Here is a 16450-nt window from a genome sequence, read left to right as displayed (position 1 = left end):
AGGCAGAGACATTCCATCAAACATTGGTTTCATCAGCTGGCCTCTTCCTGACAGAAGTGGCAGAGAGATGGCATTTAATCCGGCTTCCTTCTTTGCCTGGCCTCCAGGGGAAGGAGAAACACCATCTGCCAGTCTACTGGTCCCCATACTTGAGCTAACACCCTGAGAGGCATAGACCCTGAGGCTAAACTAGAGATTTTGATAACCTGCCTGAATTTATTATTCAATGATTTAATAAGTTTGGATCAACACATACTCTCCACATTCTGAACTCCCTGTCCCCCACTGCCTGCTCCCTTATTTCCATTTCCCTAACCCTTCTCTCCCCAATTCCCACTCTAAAGCTATCCATTCCTTTCACTGGGCCTTTTGGAATGCTTGCTCTAGAGGAAACACTCTTAACCCTCTTTTCCTGCTCTGCCTTCTCTCTCTTTCAGGCTCTCATTGAAAGGAGGTTCCCTTTTACCTCATCACTCTTTTCAGGTCGTATTTCACTTTCACTCCTTTCTCCTTCTCTTCTTCTCCCCCATTCACTGGTTGAAGTGGGAGAGTTGGAATACTCCTTACTCCCAATGACCATTTCCTAGCTTTCTCTTTATTACTATCCCTTAGTAGCCTCTCCTTTGGGATTCATTCAAACCATCTTTATTTACCTGCCAGTTAAGATCCTAGGTCCTAGTAGTGATTGTCTATTTCCCGCATATTCCCCTTTTTTCTTCATTGGATTCAGTGGCTAGCTTAGGTTTTTGCTCTTTCCTAACTCTTGCCCTCATATTAGAATGTCAACATGTTATATATTTATATGATGGATATATTTGAACATATAAATATTTCCTTAAATGTCTGAACCTCCCAGTCCCTTAACATGCTCATTTTCCATGACCTATTCTCTCTCCTACCTCAGCTCCTCAGAGAGTTGATCTTGCCATCGCTCACAACAAATGCAGCACTTTCATGTTCAAGATACTCTCTTCACTATCTTGACTTCATGGCCACCAGTTCAGTTCCACATTGTTTTATTGAGTCCTTTGTTCCCTTATCCAATTACACCATGTTCTATTCAGCCTCAGCCTTGGATTATTCCCACCATCTGCTTCCCTTGCTCCTCTCATGTGCTGCTCCAAGCACTAAAATTTATATCCTGTCATCTCAACTGAACCCGCACTGCAGCTAGGCCATACTTTTATATCTTTCTGATTGACTTACTATTTCACCAGTTTTCCCCAAAATTTAAATCTCTTCAAACCTCTACAACCCTCTTTCCATCTGCCCCATATTTCACTGAAAAAATTAAAGGCATTTGGTGATGGCTCTTTTCCTTTCCCCTTCATTTCACATTACACAGTTGTCTTCCCTTTCTGTCTCCTCCATCATCCTCACAAAGTAAGGCAGCCCTGATCTTTCACAAGGCAAATCCCTCTACATACCCAAGTGATCCCATTCCATCCGATGCTCTCCACACTCTTACTTATCTTCTATCTCTTCCCTATATAGTGCTGGCTTCCCAATTGCCTACAAACATGCCCCTGTCTCCCCTTCAAAGAGACTCTCATTTTATCCATTTATCCCTGTTATTGTTCTATATCACACCTCCCTTTTGAGGCTAAAGTCCTTGAGAAGCTAAACTCCTATAATTGATGCCTCCACTTCCTTTCCTCTCTCAGTTCTTTATAGTTTTGTTATGTAAAATTTAAATTAATATCCAATAACTCCAAGTATTATATTCCATAAAGTTTATTAATAATCACTTGAAGTAGAAAGAAAATAAACTAAAAGAAATAGAAGTTCAAACCCAAATACCTAACAAAAAGTAAACCCATGTGTATAGATTCTCCTGCCTGGCATAGAGCCCACTTTCCCAGCCAAGATCAGGGGAAAAGAGAGCAAGGGCAGAGCTCCACAAAACTTATATCCTCCCTATGTTATCACCTAATGTGAGAAGGAACATGGAACACTGGGAGAGAGTTTCTGTGGAGCAAATTCTAATTATACAGGTATCAGTTTCATTCAATTGAAACTGCTCTTTCCAAAGTTACTAATTATCTGTTAGTTGCCAAATCTAATGGTCCTTTTTCAATTCTCTGTTGAGGGTACCATCATTTTCCCAATCATCCAGGCTAACAACCTAGGTGATCCATTGACAAATGACCTCTTTGTTATTCCCCACCTCCCAATTCTGGGCATTTCATCGACTGTCCCCCATGTCTGGAACTGTTTCCCATCTCCCTCCTCATCTAAAGTTCCCATTTTCCTTGCCTACCTTTAAACCTTAGTTTAGGTTCCACTTCCTAGAGGAAATCTTCCCCAGTCCTCCTTAATTTTAGTGCTTTCCCCCTGAGACTACTCCTAATTTATCTTTTTTATATCTTGTATATTCATAGTCAACTTGCATGTCATTCCCTCCCCCCCATTAGACTGTGAGTTCTTTGAGAACAGGGGCTGTCTTCTGCCTTTCTTTGAATTCCCAACCCTTAGTACAATGTCTTGCACCTAGTAGGTACTTTAAAAATGCTTGTTAACAGTCTGAAAGTGAAATGGAATGCAAAAGCATTTCTTAAATACCTACCAGGTGACTGACTGTGCCAAGTTTGGGGAATTTGAATAGGAAATTGAGATAGCAGTCCTTGCTTTCAAGGGATCTCCTATTAGAATTAGGGGAGATATCACATATGAGGGAAGGTTCCACTTCAGGGGTAATGCAAAAGTTCAGGAGTCAGGAGGGCAGGTGATGAGTCCTTATGGACATTGAGGAAGCCATGGCAAGATAGATTATTCCTGATCAATGACGAGTGAGAAAAGAATAATGGGTCCAAAGGTTAGAATATATCAACCTTCTGTGTTACCTTAAAGAAGGGAAGGGATAGAGGGTTCATTTTCTAGATGAGAGAAGATTTCCAATGCCTGTTGGGAACTGGATAATTGGGGTTAGGAGAGAAGGGGTTCCATTCGCCTGTTCTTGTTGGGCCTTTGAAACTGTTATTCATAAAAGTACTTTGTCCACTTTAAAGAACTACAGAAAAAGCATGACAGAAAGGAGAGCTACTTTCAATATCAATATGAATCTATCAAACACCTCTAGTATATAGTATATAGTTCTATATCTTGGAGGTGATGCAAAGTCTAGTTGATAGCATTGCCTTCATTGTCTTCATAGAGCTCATGATATAGTAGATGCCTGTGATAATTCAAGAGCAGACTATTTGTTTGTTCCTGTTATGTTCCAAGACTTGTTCTCTTGCCAGGGATACAAAGATGGAGCCACCATTCTCAAAGTGCTGTCAATCTAAAGGACAAGTACAGAAAGAACTATTGATACAAGGAAGAGTGAGATGAATGCAAAATGTTGGGAGAAATTTGAGGAGGGCACTTTTACCTAGGATTGAAATTTTTACTATTTGGGATTTTTAGGCTGGAGAGCACGGAATGAAGCTTTCTGGGAGGGAATTTAGAAATTTGATAGTCAAAATTAGATGAGGACATGGTGACCTTGGTGAGGAAGTAGCTGGCCTGATTCTTGGGGAAGCTGGACCTAGTGAATTGATACTCACACCTGTCTCCCAGAGGCCCATGAGTTTGGGGAAGGGGAGCATGTGGTATGGAAGTACCAGAGGCCCCTCCCTAGACTAAGAAGTTGAGGATTTTGTGTATGTGTGGGACCCCAAGTCTTCCAGGCTTATGCCAACAGTACAGATTTCTTCCTCATAACCTGAGATACCCCAATTGTGGATCTCCAACCATAAGGCTCCAAATCTATCCCCTGGGTTGGATGTGGGAGAAGCAGGGAGGAGAGTGAACACTTTTAAATGAGTCACAAAGAAAAGATGGTGGCCCCCAAAAGCTAATGCAATCACAAGCTACACTGAGAGGCATCATAATCAGGACAAAAGAAGGTCATTTTGTTGTCCTCTACCCTGGTCAGACCATATCTGGAATATTTTGTTCTGGGGCCAACGTTTTAGGGAAGACATTGAAAATTTGTGTGTTTTATATTTTCCAATAGACCAGTATAACCTTTATGGAGAGGGGCCTTGAAATCATGCCATTTGTGGATTGGAGGAAGGAATGGAGCAAGTTTAGTCTAGAGAAAAGAAAAATTAGGGAGGACTTGATAACCATCTTCAAGCACTTGAAGATGTGTCATGTGGAAGAAGCATTCGACTTGATATGCTTAGGAGTTTCTGGAGCACAGGGACAATGGATATTTCAGTGTATAGACTGTTGGCCTGGAGTCTGAAAAATCTGAGTTCAAATATAACATTAGACACTTAGCTGTGTGACCCTGGGCAAGTCATCTAACTTCTGTCTGCCTCAGTTTCCTCATTTGTGAAATGGGGATAAGAGTGCTCTATCTCCTATCTCCCAGTGTTGTTGACTTCTTATTATCAAGATTGTTGTGAGATAATATTTTAAGATGCTGTATAATTTTCATAAAATCCATGACAATTTTTTTTTGAGAAAAATTTCAGGAAAAGAAGCTTGATAACTCTTTGAATCAAGAAAACGAACTGTTCAGAGAAAGTGCCATAAAGAAACTTCCACTGCTTCAGAAGATCCAGAATGAACTTTGGGAAGTAACTGATTGAACTGAAGGGGGTTGAACATACTTATTCTGAATATAAATTCTTATGCCAAAGGGGACTGCCACCTAATTGACTTTTTGTCAATGTGCCTAGCAAACACTGCTCTCTCTCTCTCTCTCTCTCTCTCTCTCTCTCTCTCTCTCTCTCTCTCTCTCTCTCTCTCAATCTCTCTCTCTCTCTCCTATTTCCCTAATGTCTCTAACTTGTAATTTCCTCTTAGAAAAGTACAATATTGTATGTACCTTTAGCTAGAAGATCTTTAGAGGTATAAGCTGGTTATGCTAAATGATTCTTTGGGGAGACTAGTCTCCCCAAAAATCACTGAGGGGGTGGTGGTGGTGAAAGGAAATTCTTTATTCTCTTTGTTTATTTTTAATTAATCAACCCAAAACTTAAACACCCCTACTTAACACTAAGTAAGGAAATTCACAAATTATCTTGGAGAGTTCCGCCCTTTTAACACAATCAGAAACTTATGAATCCTTTGATAAGAATTTACACCCTCAGAGGATTAGAGGTGGATCCCATAGACACTGCCCACCCTGGACAGTGATGGGCTGTGATTGGCCCCTGTGAAGTGGAGGAAGGGACAGGAAGTGACATGGAAAAAGGACTATAAAAAGTCCTGAACTTCCTGTCTAAGGGGTCTTTGGCTTGACTCTTTCGCTTGGAGTTATGGCTGGTGACTTGCCTCTTGAAGGTTTCTTGGGACTTGGACCTCGGCTTTGACTTGGGACCTTGGCTTCTTGAATTGTTCCTGGATCTTCCCCTTTGGATTTTGTCTTGGGTGAGTAAGTAGCTGGCCTTCCCTTACTAGCTTCTGGAGAGATTAGTTCTGGAGAGATCTCCTTCTCCTGGAGATGGCTGAGTTGCTGGAATCTTTGTATAAGATATCACTGGGTCCTCTGGCTGAGGGTTAATGAGCCCTGCTGAGGCTGAGCCAGACACCAAAGCAACATTTAGTGTGATATTTTAAGACATTTTCTCTACCCTCTTCTTATATTTCTCTACTTTTACTCTTTCCACCTCTTTGTAAATAAAAACTATTAAAAGTCATTTTGACTTGAGCTATAATATTTTTTAATTGACAACCACATTAATTTAGAATTCTTATATTTTAGTTAAACTCCTAAATTTAATTCCTTACAATACTTAGCACATAAGAAGCACTATTAAATGCCTACTGTGTGCCAGGCACTGTGTTAAGCATTAGGGACACAAAGAGGAAAAAGATAGCCCTGCTTTAAAGGAACTAACAATCCAAATGAGGGAGACAACATGCAAACAAACATATAAAACAGGCTAGATACAAGATGAATAGAAAATCATTAAAAGTGGGAAGGCACTGAAATGGAGAGGGGTTGGAGAAGGCTCCCTGTAGAAGATGGGATGTTAGTTGTGAATTAAAGGAAGCCAGGGAGGTCACTAGTTAGAGCAGAAAAGAGAAAGTATTCCAGGCATGGGGGACAGCCTGGGAAAATAACTAGAATCCAGAGATTAAGTGTCTTATTCATGGGATAGCCATGAGGCCAGTGACACTGGTTCAAAGTATACATATCATAAAGTGTAAGAAACCTGGAAAGATAGGAGGGGGGTAGGTTATGAAGGGCTCTGAATACCAAACAGAGCCTTTTGTATTTGCTTTTGAAGCAAAAGGAAGCCACTGGAGCTTATTAAGGGTAAGGGTTAGAGAGAGTGACATGATCAGACCTGTGCTTTAGGAAAATAATTAATGGCTAAAGGGAGGGTGACTTGGAGTGGGGAGAGAATTGATGCAGGTGGAACCACCTTTAGGCCACTGAAATAATCCAGGCAGGAAGCAGACCTTGGCAAGAAATTAGATATGGGGTGTGTGTGAGTGTGTGTGTGTGTGTGTGTGTGTGTGTATAAGAGAGAGGGAAAGAAAGAAGAAAGAAGAAAGAAGAAAGAAGAAGAAAGAAGAAAGAAGAAAGAAGAAAGAAGAAAGAAGAAAGAAGAAAGAAAGAAGAAAGAAAAGAAGAAGAAGAAGAAGAAGAAGAAGAAGAAGAAGAAGAAGAAGAAGAAGAAGAAGAAGAAGAAGAAGAAGAAGAAGAAGAAGAAGAAGAAGAAGAAGAAGAAGAAGAAGAAGAAGAAGAAGAAGAAGAAGAAGAAGAAGAAAGAAAAGAGTATGGAAGGAAGAAGAATCTAGAATGACTCTTAGGGCACGAGTCTGGGGGACTGGGGATATGGTGGTGCTTTCTATAGTAAGAGTAATAGGGAAAATATAAATATTAGCTATGACGATTAATAAATGCTTGCTTGCTTGTTGCTGTTGGTTTCAGAGAGCAGAAGTAGGAACAGTGGGTAGAAGTAGCTGAGGAGCAGATTTTAGTTTTATATTAGGAAGAAAAACCCTAAGGACTGGAACTATCAAAATTAGAATCTGCTCCCTTAGGAGCAATAGAACTCTCCTTTATTAGAGTCCTTTAATAAGAGACTGGATGACCATTTTCCAGGTATATTATGAAGAGTATTCTTATTCATGTACAAATTAGTTTAGATGATCTCTGAAGACTCATTGAATTCTGAGTCTTTGATTTTGTGACTTTGTTCTGTGGGCCCTTTGGAGCCATCAGAGGTTCTTAAAAGGAGAGATAATGAAAATGGTGGTTTAGAAAGGTTAGACTGTCTGCATATGAAGAATCCTTCTTTTGTTCCCAAAGAGAGGCTGATTGACCCAGGTGGTGTTGGAATTGAGGGCAGTCTTCTTCTCCAGCCTTAGGGCATCAAATGTCCCCTTTACTCTTCAGTTCTGGGATTGAAATCTTATATTTTCCAATGGCATGAGATTGCCTGCCAGGTGCCAATCATCATAGCAATGATTGCTTACCATATCCCAAGTTAGGCCATACTGGCACAATTAGGGCACACATAGAGTTGGATATAATTAGCTTTTGTTTATCACACCTCCATTACTGTGAACACTGCTTTGTGAGTTGTTTGATGGTTCACATGGAACTTGAAGCAGGAAGGATGCAGATTATATGGAAAAAAAACCCAGAATGTAAGTCTCCTGACCCCCTAAAACAGTAATGGCAAACCTATTGAATGTGTGCCAAAGATGGCACACAGAGAACTCTCTGTGGGCATGTGGCCACCTCTCCCCAAGTTCATTACTAGAAAGGCAGAGGGATTTGGGTGGAGCTGCTTCCCTCCCCCTCTCCACTGTGCCTGTTTTTCTTCACATCCCCTATCCCTCTGCCCAACAGCCAATGGGATCACACAGGGTTTAGGTGGGTGGCTCACAGGTGGCATAGCTGGAGGGGAGCAGAGCACTTGGGCTACTCCCCATTCCCTCTCTACATTTACTGAGGACATTCTTCACTTCACCTACCCTTTCTCCCAGCAGCCAATGGGAGCACTTCCTCCCTCCCTGGTGGGGCAAGGAGGGGCAGCGGTATGACCCTCAGTCTGCAGGATGGGATGGGGTGGGATGGGCTTGGCACTCCATCTCTAAAATGTTCACCATCACTGGCCTAGAATGTAAACTCCTTGAGGATAGGAGCTATTTAATTGATGTCTTTGTTGTCAAACACAGTCCCTTCCATAAGGCTGGAATTTAGTAAATGCTTATTGAGTTGGATTTTTTTTTAAAACCCTTACCTTCTATTTTAGAATCAATACTGAGTAATGGTCCCAAGGCAAAAGAGCAGTAAGCGCTAGAAAATAGGGGTTAAGTGACTTGCCCAGGGTTACACAGCTGGAAGTATCTGAGGCCATATTTGAACCTAGAACCTCCTCTCTCTAGGCCTGGTTCACAATCCACTGAGCCACCCAGCTGCCCATGAGTTGGACTTTTGAGAAGGGTAAGTCAAGGTGTTTCTGTTCCTGTGGGATCTCAGGACAGGAAGAGGTGAGGGGGAGGGACTGTCTGCTATTGTTTGTTTTTGTGTGTGTGTGTGAAGGATAGCGTGACCTTTAATGAACTCCATCAGCCCTAGGAACTGCATAATCGGCTTGGTTCCTTTCTGCCTGCAATTGAAGAAATATCACCACCTGGTGGATATATTAGCAATGAGCATTTTGTATCTGAGAATTGATGGCCAACTTGTTGAATGGTTTGCAGAACTATTTTTTCCCCTGCCTTTTAAAATTTTTTTGCTCCAAAGAATAGAATTAGGTCAAGATCAAATGGGGTATAATGCTAGGGTTAGGGATGGATCACCAATAGAACACAAGACCTATAATCATTCGGAGACAGGGAACATGGGGTGTGGATAGAGAACTGGCTTCTAAGTCAGGACAAACTGGGTTTAAACCTAGGCTTTGCTACATAATGGGTGAGTGACCTTGGGTAAGTCATTTAACCTCATTTCCCAAGGCAGTTCTCTAAAACTTTAAGCTGCAGAAATCCCATTAAATATGTTAGGGGAGATAACACATATAGGATCTCAGACATGTATGTGTCCATACATATTTACAACACATCTTTATGCAGGGTGTATGGGGTACACAGTCACGAAGGTGGTGGAAGCAGGTGCTTTGGAGAGCTTAGAGCTTGGTTAGACATTGAAGAAGCCAAGGTCTTCTGCTGCATCCTGAGCCATCACCAATTGTCTTGACTTTTGCCACTGGACTTGGATGACTCTGGAAGGGAGACTGAAGCTGACCACTCCGTGCAACTCTGCCTCACTTAGATCCATTTTATGTATGAGTCAAAAAACACTACCAGTGATGCCATTTTGGTCTTCTTAGTGTATATATGTGTCCATATACATTTACAGTACATGTGTGGATAGATAATATATGTAGATAAAATTTTGAGGAGGCAGGAGAGAGAACAACAATTTGGAGCATCAGGAATTCTTCCTATAGGATGTCATAGGACATGAACTGAACCTTGAAGAGAGGGAGAACATTCCAGCCATGGGGGGCAGCCTTTACACAGTTACAGGGGCGGGAATGGAATGTTTTGTATGGAGAACAGTAAGTCAGCCAAGTTGGATTGAAAGTTGAAGTATGGGGGAGAGTGATGTGAAATGAGTCTGGAAAGTTGGGTTTGACAAATATCATGAAGGGCTTTAAAGGCCAAATGGAAGAATTTGGTCTTGTGTGTGTGTGTGTGTGTGTGTGTGTGTGTGTGTGTGTGTGTGTGTTAGAAGTCATTAGGAGTAGTTGATACTTCTTGGGCAGGAGAATGATTTGGTCAGAAATATTAATTTGATACCCATGCAGAGGGTGGATTAGTGAGGAAGGAGACTAGAGGCAGGAGGATCAATAGGAGGCGACTGCAATAGTCTAGAGTAGTGGCCGAGTAGGAATATTAGAGACATCATGGAGGTGCAGGTGGTGAGATTTGGCAGTTAATTGGAGCTATTGCATGAAGGAGAATATACAGTTGAGATGTTTCTAAGGTTAGGAACCTGGGTGGCTAGAAGGACATGGTGGTACCTTAGGGAATTTGGGCAGAGGGGTCGGCTTTGCACTCCAGGTAAGGAGAATGATTTGTCAGGAATATTAACTTGATACCCATTCAGAGGGTGGATTAATTTATTGAAGAGTGCTTTAAAGTTGGCAAAACTCTTAACAAATATCATCTCATTTGATTCTTAAAACAACTCTGGGAAGTGAAGTGCTATTACTGTCTTAATTGTGCAAATGAGGAAACCAAGGCAAGTAGGAGTTAAGTGACTTCTCTTTTCCTCCTCCACTCTGCCTTCTGTGGTCATATATTAGTATATATAACGCAGAACAATTTACTGCTATAAAATTCCCACTCAAATAGATTTCTCTAGATTGAAGAATCCAAGTTTTAAAGAAGTAAATATTTGATTAGGTATTTAACTTAAAAAATCAATACCAACAGCTGTCATTGCTTATCTATTTACATTTAAAGAAATTCATTTCAATGCATAAAAATATCAACCTCTTTTTAAGCCTCTAAGTCTTCATTGGGCATTTTTGGTATATTTATTCTCCTTCAGTTTCTCTCTCATGGTCTCAGAGTGTATTCAACATATCCACTCACTCTCTCATCTGGTTGCAGGCTCTATTGTTCCTATTCCATTAAACCAGCACACTCAGGCTACTTGACACTCATTATACATTCTAAACCATCTCCCCTTGGAGCTAGCATTCCTGCACCTACTCAATTACTCATTACAATGTTAGCTTTCATTCCATGCTCTTTCCTTCATCACACCCAGACTAGTTTCTCCTGCCAACACCTTTCCTTTCAAAAATACTCCTGATGAGAACATTTTCTGATATTTCCTAAATGGGGTAGAATCAGCAGCTGAACACAGCTGGAGACTCTCATCCCTTCAGGTGCATATCTTTAGTCTCTTTCTGGCAACAAAAGGCTTGGTAATGTTGACTTTGTAAGTCAACATTTGACTCTAACACTAACTTCCATCATCATATTTCCATTTCAAAATATCCAGAGTCTAGTGAATGTAACCTCCGTTTGGCTTCCCCACTCCCTCTGCCTTTTTCTGTCATCTGGAGGTACCAAAGAAAAGTGGGAAGCCACAGGGGTGTGCTGGAGCCAGCTTACACCATTTTATGTGAATAATTGTTAAATTTTTGTCATGAGCATTTATACTTTAGAAATAATGCAGAAGAAGGCTTGGTTTTTGATTTTTAAAAATTAATCATCTAGTCTTACGTTTTGGATAAAATGTTAACAATGTGGAATAAATTTAAAAGTGTGCAGGTGCCATTTTTATAGGAGGGGAGTCAGTTGTTTAATATTTATAATCACATTCCTGTGGAAGGGTTTTTTAATTATCTTGGTCATTTTAAGCAAAACTAGTTGCTTAAAGTATTCTATATTCTCATTGAAGAGAGGGCATTAAAAAACAGACTATATCCCTGCTTTAGAAGTAAAATGGCAGAAGAAATCAGAGGAGAATGATCGGGAAACATTCTGGGTTCCTATCCTTTGTTGACAAGTTGAGGCCATATCCAGCAGTGGTTTATTTAGTTTTACATATACAATAAACATTTATGAAGTACCTACCTCTCAGATACTGTGCTAAGAAAAAGAAAGAGAGTTATCTTCAAGGGAATTCACAATCTCATGGAGGAACAATACATAAAAGGAAGCTGAATGCTGAAAAGTGTGGGGTGGAGAGTGGGCAACAGAAGGTACCTCATGGGATGGGAAGGGTGTAATAATGATGGTGGTGGGCAAAGCCATCAGAGCAGATGGTAGCAATGAAGGGACTTCTGAGCCCTCTAAAGTGAGGCTCTTGGAGGAGTTTTTGCTTTGCCTTCTAGCCTTCCAGTCAGAGGGGTGGAAGCATCTGAGGGTTCTGATGAGGTATGAGGACCAAAGCTGAAGTGATGATGATGATGAATTTCCTAGTGATCAGTTTATGGTAGTGGGAGGGGGTATAATGGTGATATAGAGTCAAAACTAAGCAGAGCAGCTGATGATAGTATCCTACATTGAACTCCTGAAGGACTTCAAGAGATAAGTTGAGCCAGAATTTGGGGAAAACTTGGTGAGTCAAGACAAAGACTTCTCTGTAGCTTTTTTTTTCTGAGATTAAAATCCTTGTTAGGAGCAAATCCCTATTAATCTAGTCTTTGGGTGCCTCTACCCGTGCACAATCTTTACCTAACAGAGTTGGGCAATCTGAAATTTCAGTTTTCCTAGGAATCTTAGATTGCTCAGAGGTATATTTTTAAAAAAAAACTTCTTTTTATTTATTTAAAAAAGTTATTTTATATTTTAAAATATTTTTCCATGTTTACATGATTCATTTTCTTTTCCTCCCCTCTTCTCTCCCCCCTCCCAGAGCCGACAAGCAAACTGGGTTGTGCAATATCACTTGATACCTATTTCCATGTTATTCATTTTTGCTATAGAGCTTAGACCCAAAGCACATCTCCACATATACAAGTGATAAGTCATATCATATGTTCTGCTTTTGCGTTTCTAGTCCCATAGTTCTTTCTCTCAATTTGGATTGGCTGCTCAGAGTTTTAAAACCAACATTATTGATTTTGTTTTCTGCCTCATCAAAAGTAGCTAGAGCTCTGGCTCTAGAGTCAGGAGGTCCTGAGCTCAAATTGGACCTCATACATTCTTAGTTGTGTGACCTTGAACAAGTCCTTTTTGAACATCCTTTTTGCCTCAGTTCCCTCAACTAAAAAATGAGCTGGAGATGGAAATGGCAAACCACTCTATGACCTTTGCCAAAAACCAAACAAACCAACCCACATGGGGCCATGAAGAATCTGAAATGATTCAACAACAGCAAAGCATCTACTTAGTCCTCATGCCGATGATTATTCATCCTTTTGAGTCATGGGAAACTGGGAAGATTAGTATCTCAACAGGATAGAGATTGAGACTTATAGTAAATGATGAATTGTTGTTCATTCCTTGTCTTACCATCAGACCTGTCACTCTATTCCCTGAGCTGCCTTGCTGTAAAGTAAGGATGCTTCCTGAGTTCAAATCTGGCCTCAGACCTGGGCAAGTCACTTAACCCTATTTGCCTCAGTTTCCTCATTTGCAAAATGAGCCAGAGAAGGAAATGGCAAATGGTTCCAGTTATTTTTGTCAAGAAAACCCCAAAAGGGGTTCTGAAGAGTCACACATTACTGAAAACTACAAAACAACAACAACAGTGTTATTGTTCAAGGATCTCTTCATAGCTTTAGATATCTCAGATTTCCCCATAGGCTCTAGGAATGAGGGTGTGTAACTCAAAATTTGGGAACTACACAGGGATATAAGGGCTTAACTCTATACAGCATTTTATCAGATGATTACTTTGGTTCAGTTGATTCAGGCAAAAAACGCTCAGCTTTGTTGTGTTAGGGCAGTTTTTGCCTGAATCACCACCTGGTGTTATGCCCAGATATAGCACCCTTCTACCTTGAGATAATAGGCAAATACTATTCATAGATAAAACACAGGTCTAGTGGTGCCAAAGTAAAGCAGAGCTTTGTTTATCCACCCTCCCCCCTCCAAAAAAAAATCTCACTTTGTTATTTTGTATGGGTTACAACCAGTGAATATAGTCTCCCATTTCAGAAACATTGGTGGTAGTGTTGAGTTGTTTTAGTCCTGTTTGACTCTTTGTGACCCTAATTAAAAAACCCAAACAAACCCTTACCTTCTGTTATTTTTTATTCTATGGCAGAAGAGAGAGAGATGCTAAGTGACTGGGATTAAGTGACCCAGCTAGGATGTGTCTGAGGCCACATTTGAACTCAGATCTTCCTGGCTCTAGGTCTGATGCTCTGAACACTGTGCCACCTGGCTGCCCAAATTTCTCTACCCTTAATATCTCTACCCTGTTTTAAATGTTCACTCTCACTTGCTTAGACTATTGAAATAGCATCCTAAAAAATCTTCCCACCTTCACCTCCTTTCTTTTGCACTCCAGACTTTACACACTAGCTAGATTTCCTTTTGCATATAGTTTTGTCTCCTTAGTCTGATACTCAAGGCTCTTCAAAATCTCATGTCATCTGTCTAGACTTACATTAATCCCTTTTAGGTTGCAACCAAATTGGATTGCTTGCTGTGCCCGTACATATCCAACACTCTCCCATTCTTGTCTTTGCTCCTACTCTTCCCTGGGATTCAATGAATTCTCTCCACTCCCCCCATTCCAACCCCTTTGTTAAAATTCAGTTTACATTTCTCACTCCATTTCCTTTGTGAGTTTTTTCTAATATAAGGAATATTTATTCTCACAACATGACAAACATGGAAACATATATTGTATGATAGTATATGTATATCTTATATCATATTGCCAGCCATCTCAGGGAAGAGGAAAGGGGGAAGGAGAAAATATGAATCACAAAATGTCAGAAAACAATGATTAAAAATGGTACCTCCAGGTAATCTGAAAAATAAAGAGTTCCTTATAAACTATTTGAGCTCACACTGTTCAAACTTTAAATAATAATGCTGTTGTTTATCCTTCATTTTTGAAAGCCCAGTTTAATCACCATCTTTTCCATGAAGATTTTTCTGATCATCTTAGTCAAGACATTCCCTTGGAGGAACCAAACCAAATTTTCTCCCTTGGAGAAACATCTGGTTTGCATCTTTCTAAATCACATACCATGATTCCTTTCATATTACATTTGTGTATGTTTTATACCTCCCTTCTAGCGTGTAAATTCTATGAGAGCAGGATCTGACATATTTAATAGTTTGAATCTTCCTTAGTATCCCATCTAATATATTTCACACACCGATTCTTAGTTAATCGGAATCAGTACCATGTTTGTGTCGTAAAAGGAGTTTGGTAGAACTCCCTCTTTGCTTATTATGTCAAATAGTTTGTATAGTATTGGGATTAACTGTTCTCTGAATGTTTGATAGAATTCACTGGTGAATCCATTAGGCCCTGGGGATTTTTTCTTAGGAAGTTCTTTGATGGCTTGTTGTATTTCATTTTCTGATATGGGATTATTTAAGAATTCTATTTCCTCTACTGTTAGTCTGGGCAGTTTGTATTTTTGTATATATTCATCCATATCCCCTAAATTGGTGTATTTATTGCCATATAATTGGGCAAAGTAATTTCTAATGATTGCCTTAATTTCCTCTTCATCGGAGGTGCTGTCCCCCTTTTCATCTTTAATGCTGTTAATTTGCTTTTCTTCCTTCCTTTTTTTAATTAGATTGACCAGTACTTTGTCTATTTTGTTTGTTTTTTCAAAGTACCAGCTTCTTGTCTTATTTATTAAATCAATAGTTCTATCACTTTCGATTTTATTAATTTCTCCCTTAATTTTTAGGATTTCTAGTTTGGTTTTCTGCTGGGGGGTATTAATTTGATCGCTTTTGAGTTTTTTCATTTGCATTTCCAATTGATTGATCTCTGCTCTCCCTTGTTTGTTAATATAAGCATTCAGGGATATGAATTTACCTCTGATTACCACTTTGGCTGCATCCCAAAAGGTTTGAAAGGATGTCTCGCCATTGTCATTTTCCTCGATGAAATTATTAATTGTTTCTATGATTTCTTCTTTAACTAAACGATTTTGGAGTATCATATTGTTTAATTTTCAATTGGTTTTAGATTTGGTTTTCCATGTGCCATTACTAATCATTATTTTTATTGCCTTGTGATCTGAGAAGGCTGCATTCATTATTTCTGCTTTTCTGCATTTGTGTGCTATGTTTCTGTGACCTAATGTATGGTCAATTTTTGTGAATGTGCCATGTGGTGCTGAGAAGAAGGTGTGTTCCTTTTTATCCCTATTTATTTTTCTCCATATGTCTATTAATTCTAATTTTTCTAAGATTTCATTCACTTCTTTTACCTCTTTCTTATTTATTTTTTGCTTTGATTTATCTAAATTTGATAATGGTTGGTTTAAGTCTCCCACTAATATGGTTTTACTATTTCTTCCTTCAATTCTCCTAGTTTCTCCATTAGAAATTTGGGTGCTATATTATTTGGTGCATACATGTTGATTAATGATATTTCCTCATTGTCTAAAGTCCCTTTTAACAAAATATAATTGCCTTCCCTATCCCTTTTGATCAGGTCTATTTTTGCTTTGTCTTTATCAGATATCATGATTACCACTCCTGCCTTCTTTCTGTCAGTTGAGGCCCAGAAGGTCTTACTCCATCCTTTAATTCTGACCTTGTGGGTGTCAACCCGCCTCATGTGTGTTTCTTGAAGACAACATATGGTAGGGTTTTGGATTCTAATCCATTCTGCTATTCGTCTACGTTTTATGGGTGAGTTCATCCCATTCACGTTCAAAGTTATGATTGTCATTTGTGGACTCCCTGGCATTTTGATATCCTTCCCTAATTCTAACCTTTTCTTCTTCGGCTCTACCTTTTAGTCCAGTGATTTACTTTGAATCAATCCCCCTTGTCCCCTCCCTTGATGTTTCCCTTTTTAGTCCCTCCC

This window comes from Monodelphis domestica, chromosome 4 (assembly GCF_027887165.1).
Source record: "Monodelphis domestica isolate mMonDom1 chromosome 4, mMonDom1.pri, whole genome shotgun sequence".
Classification (NCBI taxonomy): Eukaryota; Metazoa; Chordata; class Mammalia; order Didelphimorphia; family Didelphidae; genus Monodelphis; species Monodelphis domestica.
The sequence above is the reverse complement of the archived record's forward strand: the minus strand, read 5'-3'. Positions refer to the sequence as shown.